Here is a 14,585-nt window from a genome sequence, read left to right as displayed (position 1 = left end):
GGTTCGTAGGGGGACGATACTAGGTGAAAATGCTATATGAACCACATGCTGTTTGCAGCCTTTGTGGTTCTCCTGCCCAATCCACCACCACTAGGCTGTGTGGTTCTCCTGTCTAGCCTGCTGCCGCTGGATCATCCCTGTGTGTAACACTACTTAAAGATGGTAAAATAATCAAAATTATTTTTGAGAATGTATTTCCTATGTTATTGTAGTGGAATGGATGGTAGTCCCCAACAGGAAATGCCCATGTCCTAATTCCTAGAACCTGTGAGTATTACTTTACATGGCAAAATACATGATTATGTTAAGGATATTAAGAGAAGGAGCTTATCCTGGATTATTTGGGTGGACCCTAAATGCATTCAAATGTGAACCCTGAAAGAGCCAGTCCTCTAAGATGGACGCTGAGTGGCTAACTGGGCCTAAATTAAAAACAGAGCCAACAGGCCATTTGCTTACTAGAGGTCACGCACATAATTTGCAGTCCTGGAAAACTCCATGCTCGCTTAACTTTGGGACTTTCATAACTGTCTGTTCCTGTTTATGTTGCCAGAATCAGCCAATAGACTGTGACCTGTGTGGACCATTCAGAACTGAGCAAGTCAAGGAATTAGAACTGAGCAAGTTTGCTTTCTTTATTTACATAAGTGGACCAGAATGGGAAACTTGGGTGGAACTTTGTCTATAAAGGATAATCACTCTTCCACTCAGGGCACTCTCAGTTAAAGGAAGGCCAAAAAATAAAATAAAATAACCCTCCCTTCTCTCTGAATGCATCTTTGTTTTATACAAAAGACTGTGTCTCCCTGGTTTGCAAACTGTTTACTGGAATAAAGTCTCTTGGTTTTCTTAAAAGAAAATCTTTTTCAGTAGACTTTTTGACACTTATGAGAGGTAGGGGAATTTACAGACATACAGAGGGGAAGGCTATGAGAACACGGAGTAGAGAGAGAGGTGGCCACAAACCAATTAATGCCAATAACTACCCAGAAGCTGGAAGAGACAAGGAACAATTACTCTGCTAGGACGTCCAAAGAAAGTGTCGCCCTGCCAACACTTTGACTTTGAACTTCTGGACTCCAAAACTGTGAGAGATAAATTTTTGTTGCTTGGAGCCACCTAGTTTATAGGAATTTTGTATGAAAGCCCTGAAAAACTAATACAATTATCATTACACCACTTTAATAATTTATCTTTGCCTTCTACATGAATTTAATATTCTCTATAGACTTTCTATTTATTGAGATATTGTATTGATAACATGTGAGCTCACAAAGGAAATAAAAAATGAGCAGTCATATTCTCTAACATTATACAATACTTATACATGGCTAATCAGCTTTCTTTTATGCTTTTTTTTTTTTTTGAGATAGAATCTTGCTCTGTTGCCCAGGCTGGAGTGCAGTGGCATGATCTTGGCTCACTGCAACCTCCGCCTCCTGGGTTCAAGTGATTCTCCTGCCTCAGCCTCCTGAGTAGCTGGGATTACAGGCACCTTCCACCATGCCTGGCTAATTTGTGTATTTTTTAGTAGAGATGGTGTTTTACCATGTTGCCCAGGCTGGTTTCAAAATCCTGGCCTCAAGTGATCCACCCACTGTGGCCTCCCAAAGTGCTGAGATTATAGGTGTGAGCCACCATGCCCAGCCAGCTAATCACTTTTCACTCATTAATGATCACCAGTGGACCAAAGTCATCAAAAACTATTTAAAGTTTTGCCTTGATGAGTTGATTCTCTTCAAGGAGAATTCTCATGTAGTTCAAGAATCAACATATGTAATTGAGTCTTACACATTTATTTCTGTTTCACTCCATAAGACAGAGCAGGTGGGGATCCTGGAGAGTAGGTCTCTCAACAAAGGTGGTAGTAGAGGAGGTCTCCAAAGGTGATGGTGATGATGATGGTTTACCACTTAGCTCAGGTAAAGGAGTTGGAGGAAGAGTAAAAACTCCTCTGGGAAGAGACGGTGGTGGTAGAGACGGTGGTGGGGATGGCCCTCTATCTGCCTGTGGAAGTAGTGGAAAAGATCCTGAAATCTATGAACAGCCTGAGAGTCCATGCTCCTGTAATACAAATAGCCAAATGTTTAAATGCTTGCAATACAATATGCAGGCCAGAATATATAACAGTAGATGTTTGTGGGCTTTTAAAGAGATTATACACTAAACTTTAATTTATTAACTTTCAAGGACCTAACAGTATCAGTATATGGAAAAGACTTGTGTAGACATATAATAAGCATTTTAAACTCAACATAATGACTATTCCTGCTAACACTCGAATGCTAGGAAAGTTGGTATCCTCATCAAAGGCCCTGTGAAATATTACTACAAAATAATGACAAATTAGATTTCATGATAAACATATGCAAAAAAATACTCTATATGGCTTGGACCTGTTAGAATAGTTGGTTCAAATATGGATAATTAATATAATACAAGGTCATTAGTCTGATACCCTTGGGAGCCAAATAAGTTTATACAAAGATTCTGTCTCATAGTGTCAGTGACCTAGCTGTCTAATAATAGTAACAATGAATAGAAAGTAACATCCATTTGCATGGTAATATATACTTGTCAAAGCTTTTAGATCTATCATCTGTTTTGATCCTCATTATAACCCTGTAATGTAGGTTGGGCAAATAGTTTCATTTCACTGCTTGTAGATGAGGAAACGAATTCCAAGTTTGAGTAAATGGACAAAGGTCACACAGTGTGAAACATGATCAAAATTTGAATGCAATTCCTCACACATCTAATTCAGTTCCCTTTCTACTATAAAAGACTACCTCATCATAAATGCATGTAATTTGTCATGAGCTGAGGACAGAACCTTCAAGAATGTCCTATTGAGGGGTAAAATGAGGGAGAGTAACTGAATTCTCAGAAATAAAAAAGGGGCCAGGTGCCGTGGCTCACGTCTGTAATCCCAGCACTTTGGGAGGTTGAGGTGGGCAGATCACCTGAGGTCAGGAGTTCGAGACCAGCCTGACTAATATGGTGAACTCCCATTTCTACTAAAAATATAAAAATTAGCCGGGCATGGTGGGGGGCACCTGTAATTCCAGTTAAGGCATAAGAATCACTTGAACCTGGGTAGCACAGGTTGCAGTGAGCTGAGATCTCACCACTGTGCTCCAGCCTGGGTGACAGAGCGAGACTCTGTCTCAAAAAAAAAAAAAAAAAAAAAAAAGTAAAAAAGGAAGTTGGAGGATAGGAAAAAAAAACTTCATTGTAAAGAAATGATCAGATACTATGAAGTGAACTAGAGTGAGGCTAGGAAAAGGCCACTGGATTGTGTCATTTGGAGTTCAATGCTGACTTTTGCTTAACTTACTTTTCAATAAAATGGTAGAAACAAACTAATTCAATCAACAAACACCTAGTGAGCATCCACTATGTTAAAATGCAATCTTCACTTTCTGCATATTCCCTGCAAAGGAGAGTGTCTTGAGGAGAATGTTTCAGCATCTCTAAAAGTGAAGACTACCTAGTGAAGATTTTTAGCATGCATGGTACCTTTCCTCAAAGAGAAAGTAGCTGGATGTATAAAGTTTAAAGGTTTTTAAAATATAAAATATAGTATTTGAGATTCACACAGGTATACAGAGGGCTTTGGGATTATTAAAATGTAAGGATTTTCTTTTCTTTTTGAGATGAGGTCTTGCATATGGCCCAATTTTCTTTCTTTCCTTCCTTCCTTCCTTCTTCTTCTTCTTTTCTTTCCTTCCTTCCTTCCTTCCTTCCCTCCCTCCCTCCCTCCTTCCTCCTTCCTTCCTTCCTTCCTTCCTTCCTTCCTTCCTTCCTTCCTTCCTTCCTTCCTTCCTTCCTTCTCTCTCTCTTTCTTTCTCTTTCTTTCTTCTCCTGAGATGGAGTCTCACTCTGTTGCCCAGGTTGGAGTGCAATGGCGCAATCTCGGCTCACTGCAACCTCCGCCTTCCAGGGTGAAGCGATTCTCCCACCTGAGCCCCTCGAGTAACTGGGCTTACAGGCACCCGCCATCATGCCTGGCTAATTTTTTTTGTATTTCTGTAGAGATGGAGTTTCACCATGTTAGCCAGGCTGCTCTCAAACTCCTGACCTCAGGTAATCCACCCCACCACGGCCTCCCAAAGTGCTGGGATAACAGGCATAAGCCACCGTGCCCAGCTCCAATTTTCCAATTTTCTTTCTTTTCTTTTCTTTTTTCTTTTTCTTTTTTTTTTTTTTTTTTGAGACGGAGTTTCACTCTTGTCACCCAGACTGGAGTGCAATGGCGCGATCTCAGCTCACTGCAACCTCTGCCTCCTGGGTTCAAGCGATTCTCCTGCCTCTGCCTCCCGAGTATCTGGGATTACAGGCATGTGCCACCACGCCTGGCTAATTTTTTTGTATTTTTAGTAGAGACGGGGTTTCTCCATGTCGGTCAGGCTGGTCTCAAACTCCCGACCTCAGGTGATCCTCCCACCTCTACCTCCCAAAGTGCTAGGATTACAGGCGTGAGCCACCGTGCCCAGCCAATTTTCTTTCTAAAAGGAAATATTGTGGACCCAATTATTCACATCATCATAACAATTTTTTCTCTAAACAAGTTTTGTGGCTAGGTGTGATGGTTCATGCCTATAATTCCAGCACTTTGGGAGGCTGAGGCAGGAGGATCACTTAAGGCCAGGAGTTTGAGACCAGCCTGGGCAACATAGTGAGACCCTGTCTCTACAAAATATTTTCAAATTAGCCAGGTGTGGGGTTCTATGTTCTTGCAGAACATACTGGAGGCTGAGGAGGGAGGATCACTTGCGCCTAGGAGGTTGAGGCTGCAGTGAGCCTTGATCATGCCACTGCCCTCTGGCTTGGGCAACAGAGTGAAGTTCTGTCTAAAAACAAACAAACAAACAAACAAACAAACAATTTTGCTTGTTTAATATGTTATCAGAAAACATTCAGGACAGTTTAGTAATGCCTGGGTCTTTTCCACACATGAAAATGGTTGATTGTCTTAAAAAATAAAATCCATAGAGTTGTTTTTTTTCCTATAGAGTTATTTAAAAGAAAATGAGAATTTGCCAAAAAGTCTGCTACTAGTCATATTTTACTTCCATCTAACAAGATAATTTCCTACCATAGATCTCAATGTGACATGACACAATACATATCTAGTTTCATTACCTTGGTTCAATGTTGCTGGGGTTCTGTTCTGAGTTTCTTGATTTTTTCTTCCTTTTCTTACTTCTTGGCTTGAGGTTAGGATTGGGCTCTGAATTCTTCATTTGTCTGCAATGATCACCACCATAAACATACACTTAATAATGTATTTTCAGGAAATCTCTAAGCAATATTACATATGAAATACATAGAGCATTTTTTGCTCCTTTAATTTTCGTTTTTTTTTTTTTTTTTTTTTTTTTTTTTTTTTGAGACGGAGTCTCACTCTGTCACCGAGGCTGGAGTGCAGTGGCACTGTGTCGGCTCACTGCAACCTCCGTCTCCTGGGTTCAAGCAATTCTCCTGCCTCAGTCTCCTGAGTAGCTGGGATTACAGGCATCCACCACCACGCCCGGCTAGTTTTTGTATTTTTAGTAGAGATGGGGTTTCACCATGTTGGCCAGGCTGGTCTTGAACTCCTCAGCTCAGGTGATCTGCCTGCCTCAGCTTCCCAAAGTGCTGGGATTACAGGCGTGAGCCACCTTGCCCAGCCGCTCCTTGAATTTTCACACCCTCACTTATTGACTATTTTCATGACAATTAAGTACTCATGTAGGGGTGGGGCTAGTGCTAGTGGTAGAAGTGCAGTAATGAGGAAACAGATTCCCAACTAAAGGCAAACCGTCATGTTTTCATTCCTAGAAAAAAAAAATCAGCCTTGGTAACATGGTGAAAACCTGTCTCTATGAATAAAAAAAAAAAAGAAGAAGAAGAGAAAAAAAAAAAACGAAAAATAAATTAGCCAGGTGGGGTGGTGTGCACCTGTGGTCCCAGCTATTCAGGAGGCTAAGGTAGGAAGATCCCTTGAGCCTGGGTGGGGGTTGAGGCTGCAGTGAGTCAAGATCATGCCACTGCACTCCAGCCTGGAAGACAGAATGAGACCCTGTCACACTCACACACACACACACAAAAAAAAAAGGAAAAAGAAAAGCATGGGTGGACCAAACATTTTTCTGCATTTATCATGGACATTTTAACTGTTTTATGTTGAAATTCAGATCTTAGAAATAAACATGGTTTTTACATGTTTTATGCCGTACATACACAAAGTCCTGGAAACAACCGAAATGTCCAGGAACTGATGAATGAATTAGCAAACTGTCACATATCCATACAATATAATACTCATCAACAACAAAAATGAACCACTCATACATACAACAACATGGATGAGTCTCAGAAGCATGGTGCTGAGTGAAAGAAATTAGAAACAAATGGATCATTATTCGACGATCCCAAGTATATGATACTATAAAAAACCAACACTATATGCATAGAAATTAGATCAGTGGTTGCCAGGGGCTGGAAGTAGGTTGAAGGCATTGAAATACAAAGAAACCCAAGAGAATTTTCTGGGCGTCATAGAAAGATTCCATATCTTGATTGTAACAGTAGATAAATGACTACATGTATTTGTCAAAATTCATACAACTCTGTACACCTTGAAAGTGAATTTGACAATAGGTGAATTATACCTCAACAGAAATAAAAGCATATGTTCACACAACATGTGTTCCCACACACAAAGGTACCTAACAGCTTTATTTGTAATGATCAAAAACTGGAAATATCTCAAATGTCCATTGACAGGAAAACAGACAAACTGTGGGGTATCTATATAATGGAACACCACTCAGCAACGAAAGAAATGAATCATTGATGCACTCTTGGATGAATAACAGAATAACCATTCCAAGAGAAACAGGCCAGACAAAAAAAAGAGCACACTCTATCATTCTGTTTATTTGAAACTCCAAAAACCTATTAAATTTTTTATAGTGATATACAACAGATCAATGACTGCCAGGGGAAGGCAGGGCAGGGAATGGTATGAGGGGAGGATTGCAAAGGGGAAAGAGTAGTTTCTGAGGTGTTGGATATTTTGAGTATCTTGACATGGTGATAGTATCACAGATGTATACATACATAAAAATGTATCAAATTAGAGCTGGGCATGGTGGTTTACACCTGTAATCCCAGCACTTTGGGAGGCCGAGGAGGACAGATCACCTGAGGTTGGGAGTTCAAGACCAGCCTAACCAACACAGAGAAACCCCATCTCTACTAGAAACATACAAAATTAGCCGGCCGTGGTGGTGCATGGCTGTAATCCCAGCTACTCCGGAGGCTGAGGCAGGAGAATTGCTTGAACCCAGGAGGCGGAGGTTGCAGTGAGCCGAGATTGCACCATTGCACTCAAGCCTGGGCAACAAGATCAAAACTCAGTCTCAAAAAAAACCAAAAAACAAAAACAAAAAAGTATCAAATTATACATGTCATTCTATTATTTATAAATTTATTTTTATAGAGTTACTTATAAATAACTTCATTGTATTTTACAGTATGTATGATTATATCATACAAAATATATATACACACGTTTATATTATTTTATTTAAAGACAGGGTTTTGCCCTGTTGTTCAGGCTGGTCTGTAACTCCTGGGCTCAAGCGATCCACCTGCCTCAGCCTCCCAAAGTGCTGGGATTACAGGCGTGATCCACTGTGCCCGGTCCAACATATTTCTTGAACTACTTATCAACTGATAGATATTTCACTTGTTTACAGTGCTTCACTATAATGCTACAAAAAAATATCCTGTGGTTATGTTTTAGGTCCAGAAATATAAAGTACTGTATAACTGAAACAATATTGAAAACTCCTACAAAAGAGAAAGAGTAAAATATGTGGTAAGAGTAGATTATTAAGTAAAACAATAATATCTAATATATAGTATGCTTTACCTTTTATGAACTTTCCACTGCTGTTTTTGTTCACTTTCTTCAACTTTTGCTAAGTCCATGCAAGAATTATTAAGATTAAACAAAAGCAATTAGAAATTATGTCACCTCCCTTAGGCAAGGTGGCTGCTAGCCGATAACTCTACTATGCAGGCTATTATTTTTATGTAATTGCCAATAAAGAGAAATTGACCTATACCACATATAAAACATAAGCTACCATATATTCTTTCTTAGATAACTTACTGAATAGAGATTGTCAAGACCACACATCCATGAATATATTTGACCACATTTTTACTATTTTAAAATGATTTAACATATGTTAAACTTTTATGATTATAGAATTCTTTAAAATTTCTTTTATAATTTATTATGGGTTAAATGTGTCAAAGACTCCATGTTTAAAATGGTTAAGACTCAAATGACCCTGAAACTAAAAGCAATGAGAAAAGGATATACAATAACACTCATTAACTCAGGATTCCTAGTGAAAGATTTTGCTTACATAACATTGGATCGTGGTAGGAAGTATACGCATATAACAAAAGGAACTCAGGAACATTCAAATCGTCCAGGTGAATGTTTTTTCTTTCAATACATCTATAATTGCCTTAATAATAATATAGTCCTAGTTAAACATAAACATGACATAGTATGACATAAATAACTAATCTCTTTGGAGCAATAATGTAGGTTTCATCACTGTGCATACATAGGGATACGGAACATTGGAATGTCATGGATATGTCTGCTATCTTTATTGCACTGATTCTTTCACAGCTGTCACCTATGGCAATATTTATCAAATGGTACACTTTAAATAAGGGCAGCTTCTTGTCTGTCAATTTTTTTTTTTTTTTTTTTTTTTTTTGAGACGTAATCTCGCTCTGTCGCCCAGGCTGGAGTGCAGTGGTGCGATCTCGGCTCACTGCAAGCTCCGCCTCCCGGGTTCACGCCATTCTCCTGCCTCAGCCTCCCGAATAGCTGGGACTACAGGCGCCCGCCACCACACCCGGCTAATTTTTTTGTATTTTCAGTAGAGACGGGGTTTCACCGTGTTAGCCAGGATGGTCTCGATCTGACCTCGTGATCCGCCCGCCTCGGCCTCCCAAAGTGCTGGGATTACAGGCGTGAGCCACCGTGCCCGGCCTTGTCTGTCAATTATACCTGCACTACTACAGCTTACAAAAAAAGAAAATCTGTGTGGCTGGGGCAAACAACTAAGTAGAAAAGCGGTAAGTGATGAGGGCAGAGTAACCATATCTTGTTGACAACCAGTTGTCGCTGGTTCTTATTTTAATTCTAATTTTAAGGGAAAGCACTGGAGAGTTTTAGGCAGGGGACTGATATGATTCGAATGATGGAAGACACAAGAATCATATATATGTATGAAATTGGAAAACACTGAGCTCTTTGGAGAGGTCCATAGGTGTCCTTGAGGTTCCTGAATTTGTGTGTATGTGCACATCTTCTTTTTATAAAAATTCTCACACCATTCACCAGCTTCTCAAAAAGCTCCTTGAAAATAAAATATCGGTCAGGCACGATGACTCACGCCTGTAATCCTAGCACTTTGGGAGGCCAAGACGGGCAGATTGCCTGAGGTCAGGAGATCAAGAGCATCCTGGCTAACATGGTGAAAACCCGTCTCTACTAAAAAAGGTACAAAAAATTAGCCGGGCGTGGTGGCGGGCGCCTGTAGTCCCAGCCACTTGGGAGGCTGAGGCAGGAGAATTGCGTTAACCCGGGAGGCGGAGCTTGCAGTGAGCAGAGACTGTGCGCCACTGCACTCCAGCCTGGGTGACAGAGCGAGACTCCGTCTCAAAAAAAAAAAAAAAAAAAAAAAAAAAAAAAAAAAAAAATTAGCGGGGCGTGGTGGCAGGCACCTGTGATCCCAGCTACCTCGGGAGGCTGAGGCAGAGAATCACTTGAATCCAGGAGGTGGAGGTTGCAGTGAGCCGAGATTGTGCCACTGCACTTTAGCCTGGGCAACAGAGTGAGACTATGTCCGAAAAAAAAAAAAAGAGAGAGAGAGAAAGAAAACACTAAGAAACACTCATTTATTGGACCATCATTTTAGTTGAGGTAATTGAAACCTAGAGAAGTAAAATGATTGGTTCAAAACCAGGGTGACAAGTTGATGAAGTCATAATGGGTTTATGATGCTGACTACCCTCTCTCACCTGGTCCCCTTATCTCTTCCTGCCCCCAGTGCTTTTTTTTTTTTCTTTTTTTTTTCTTTTGAGACAGAGTCTCGCTCTGTCACCCAGGCTGGAGTGCAGTGGCGTGATCTCGGCTCACTGCAAGTTCCGCCTCCTGGGTTCACGCCATTCTCCTGCCTCAGCCTCCCGAGTAGCTGGGACTACAGGCGCCCGCCACCACGCCTGGCTAATTTTTTTGTGTTTTTAGTAGAGACGGGGTTTCACCATGTTAGCCAGGATGGTCTCCATCTTCTGACCTTGTGATCTGCCCGCCTCGGCCTCCCAAAGTGCTGAGATTACAGAATACTTTTGATAAATAAAACACAATCATAAAGACCTGGCACATAGCCCAACAAGCCAATGTCTGCTGAACCTTGGCTTCAGGGTTTGCCCAAGTCATCAAGAGAGTGTGTGTGCTGATCCATTCGAGATTGGAAGCCAACAGAAAGGTTTGAAAGTACTCTAATGACTTTCACATGAAATGTGTATAACTTTCTAAATTGCCTACAATAAGCATGTATTATTAAAACCACAAAGAAGAATACATCATAAATAATAAACTATTTACCTTTGATTGTTACTGTGAACCTACTCTGTGCTATGGAGAAAAGAATAATATATAATTGGCACGCTACAGCTGTAGTTTTCTTTCTTGAAATGCACCACAAATAAGTTTATGCTGGATCATTACCAACAGCAATTTCAGTAAGTTGTAAATAAAACTGCTTAACCAGAAGGCCACACAGCAGAATGCACCTCATATGGGAAGGTTCACACAGCCTTCAGAGATCCCAGGGTAGAATGCCAGGAGGGTCCTTTTTTCAGCAATCCAAGGAGACAAACAGGATCACCTCGAATTGTTTCCCAGCTCTACAGTTTATAGAAATATCAGGCTATTTTGATAGCCTTGCAAGGTCCCAGGTTACTAAAATAACCCTGCCTTTCATTGCTCAATGTTGAGCATTGAGAACATGGCTATGATGCAAGTCAAAGCCTAATGAACATACAGTTTCTACCAAACCTCCATGGTACCAGTACAAACTGGATGAAAATATTTCAGAAAGTTACACTTCCAAATATAAAGGCATTTAGCTCTAGTTAAATATTGACCTTTTCTGGGGCTTTCAGTTTAATCTGAGTTCAGCAGTGTTAGAACTTATCAAATAGGTTATTTTCAACTACACAGGGAGAACTCTCATCATCATCATAATTAACAGCTCTAACCATAGGATATACACGGACACAGTGCCTAACCAGATATTAAGAGAGGAAGTTCAGTGAGGGATGTACCTTTAAAAATGAGTCTATTGTACAGAAGGGAGTAAAACACAATCAAAGGATAATTGAGAATTGTGCTATATACATATCAGATGCGGGACATCAGTGTCTGATCTTCCTCTGTGCTTGAAATCTGGGTCCACACCGCCACAGGGCCACACCAGCTGTAAATGATAGTCTTCTATTTTCTTAAAATCGTGTGACCTGAAAATGAAAGAAAACATTGTTGAATTCCTTTGCCACAGACACAAACCAATTTCCCTAAGTAAGTATTCAGCAAGAAAAAAAAAAACAGTATTTTTAACTATTTAAAATATAGCAAGGGCCAACATATAGCAATGGCTCACGTCTGCAATCCCAGCACTTTGGGAGGCCAAGACAGGCAAATTGCTTGAGCCCAGGAGTTTGAGACCAGCCTGGACAACATAGCAAGACCTCATCTCTATTTAAAAATAAAGTAAAATAAAATAAAAACATAACAACAACAATTTTAAAAACCCTCCAAACCACTACACACCCTTAGGAGAAATTAGCCTAAGGCTGAAGCTGGTCTGGCCTTTATAGGGCCACACCTATTGTGATGTAATCAACTATGACCAATTAGTAACCTCGTATGGTAATGTCTGGGATTCAGACTTGTGGTCAAAGATACTGAACAGGCTTTTCTGCTTACTTAAGGCATTGTTCCTTTTCTGAAGTTAATGAAATAAATAATCTCTTAGGTCCACATCCAAACACACGGAAATGTGTTCTCACCTGTAGCTTATTGATTCCAATCATGGTTGAGTATCCTGACGTTGGGTGTGAAGCAACAGTTTGCAATTCATACAGCATTGTTACTCAAGTAGCTATAAACACCTTACAAAACTGGACTGTATCACTTAAGTGAGAGGTTATTGCAAGGACCTGTTTATAAGTATTCCCAAAACATCCATTTTATAGAAGCATACACAGTTACTATTTGTGGCTATAGCCTCAATTTGTTCAAAGCATCAAAGGTCTGAAACCATGTCCTAATTGTGTGAACCATGAAGGTAACTGTGGCCTTTAATCCTGAACAATTCACATTGCCAAACAACAACGCAGCATCCCTTGCATCAAAATTGGGGGAACATTACTATTTGTCAGTGATGAATACATTGACAGGGAAAAATCCATGGGAAGCTTAGGATACTCTCTCTCATTGCAACCCCCATCCCCAGATATCCACAGAGCTCCTACATCTCCTCCCTCAGATCTTTCCTCTGGTGTCTCCTTCTCAGTGAGGCCTTAACAGCACAATCTATCCAGAAGTGCAAATCCCACACCCACCCCACAGTGTTCCCCTTCCCCGCTCAGTTTACTGTGTAGCACATATGACTATAATGATACATACGCATCTTATTGATCCTATTTTATCAGTCTCCTCTACTAGAATGTGAGCGCCACGTGAATTGGGACTTTTTTGGTTTTTTTGGTCTATGTCCTGGCTGTACTTTCTACATTAAGAACATGATGAACTTATACTAGGTGTTCAACAAATGTTTGCCGAATAAATTAATGAAGGTCACCTTTGTTCACCAGTCCTAATCTTTATGCCATTCCCAGAAATGACCTTGTAAACAGTATAGTGCACTTCTTTCAGAACTTCCTTCTACTTATTACATTCCGATTCAAAGGCCCAATAAAAATCAATACCTTGTACCTCAATTAAGCTGCTGAATATTTTTACAATACTTTAAACAAAAATCACCTTTCTTCAATCCTCTCTAGAAACCCAAGAAATTATAGCTCTGTGAATGTGACCATAATCAACTCTTTATATTTATTTATTTATTTATTTATTTATTTATTTTGAGACAGAGTCTCACTCTGTCGCCCAGGCTGGAATGCAGTGGCATGGCCTCACCTCACTGCAACCTCTGCCTCCTGAGTTCAAGCAATTCTCTGCCTCCTCAGCCTCCTGAGTAGCTGGGATTACAGGTGCCCACCACCACGCCCAGCTAATTTTTGTATTTTTAGTAGGGATGGGGTTTTACCATGTTGGACAGGCTGGTCTTGAACTCCTGATCTCGTGATCCACCCACCTTGGCCTCCCAAAGTGCTGGGATTACAGACGTGAGTGCCTGGGGGTATTTTTATATTTTTAAGACAGGGTCTCATTTCGTTGCCCAGACTGGAGTGCAGTGGTGCAATCTTGGCTCACTGCAGCCTTGACCTCCCAGGCTCAAATGATCCTCGCACCTCAGCCTGATGAGTAGTGGGGATTACAGGTACACACCACCATACCCACCTAATTTTTATAAAGATGAGGTTTTGCCATGTTGTCCAGGCTGGTCTCCAACTCCTGAGCTCAAGCAATCGGCCCACCTCAGCCTCCCAAAGTGCTGAGATTACAGGCCTGTGCCACTACACCCAGCCCAACTCTTTTATTTGTGATATTTTCACTCACAGTTCTCAATAATATACTCAAACTCCAATTTGGTTGTTCTTGTTTACTCTTTATTATGGACAATTTCAAAGCTGATAGAAGAATGTATCAAAAATTTCATGTACCCACCAACCAGCTTCAACAATAATCATCGTTTTCGCTTTTTTTTTTTTTTTTTTTTTTTTTTTTGAGACAGAGTCTTGCTCTGTCGCCCAGGCTGGAGTGCAGTGGTGCGATCTTGGCTCACTGCAACCTCCACCCCTGGGTTCAAACAATTCTCCTGCCTCAGCCTCCCAAGTAGCTGGGATTATAGGCGTCTGCCCCCATGCCCGGCTAATTTTTGTATTTTTAGTGGAGACGGGGTTTCACCATATTGGCCAGGATGGTCTTGAAGTCCTGACCTCAGATGATCCACCTGCTTCGGCCTCCCAGAGTGCTAGGATTACAGGTGTGAGCAACTGCACTCGGCCTAATAATCACCATTTTCTTGAGCAGATATTGCACCACTGTACTCCGGCCTGGGCATCAGAGCAAGACAGTGTCTGAAAACAAAAGCAAAAACAAAAACAAACCCTAAAAAACAAACAAAAAAAATCACAATTTACCAATTATGTTCTATTTTTTTGGGCCGAAATACGTCAAAGTATATTCCAACTATCATATGAATTCACACATGAATTATAACAAGCTATGTAATCCATGCAGTCTACAAAAATATACAATGTAAACAATAAGGACGTTAGGGAAAAGTAATCAAGATGCCATCACTGAT

At 40.5% G+C, this 14,585-nt stretch overlaps 1 long non-coding RNA gene across 1 annotated transcript; it reads right to left on the bottom strand.

The window, feature by feature from the left end:
* Positions 1-1,780: 1,780 nt before the first annotated feature.
* Positions 1,781-11,949, bottom strand: LOC105490503 (uncharacterized). Its single transcript, XR_011618295.1, has 5 exons — positions 11,921-11,949; positions 11,416-11,607; positions 7,925-7,973; positions 5,146-5,250; positions 1,781-2,064 (listed from the first exon to the last, which is right to left on the bottom strand). It is a non-coding gene; the product is annotated as an uncharacterized lncRNA (long non-coding RNA).
* Positions 11,950-14,585: the final 2,636 nt, after the last annotated feature.

Source organism: Macaca nemestrina, chromosome X (genome assembly GCF_043159975.1).
Source record: "Macaca nemestrina isolate mMacNem1 chromosome X, mMacNem.hap1, whole genome shotgun sequence".
Lineage (NCBI taxonomy): Eukaryota > Metazoa > Chordata > Mammalia > Primates > Cercopithecidae > Macaca > Macaca nemestrina.
The sequence above is the reverse complement of the archived record's forward strand: the minus strand, read 5'-3'. Positions and strand labels throughout refer to the sequence as shown.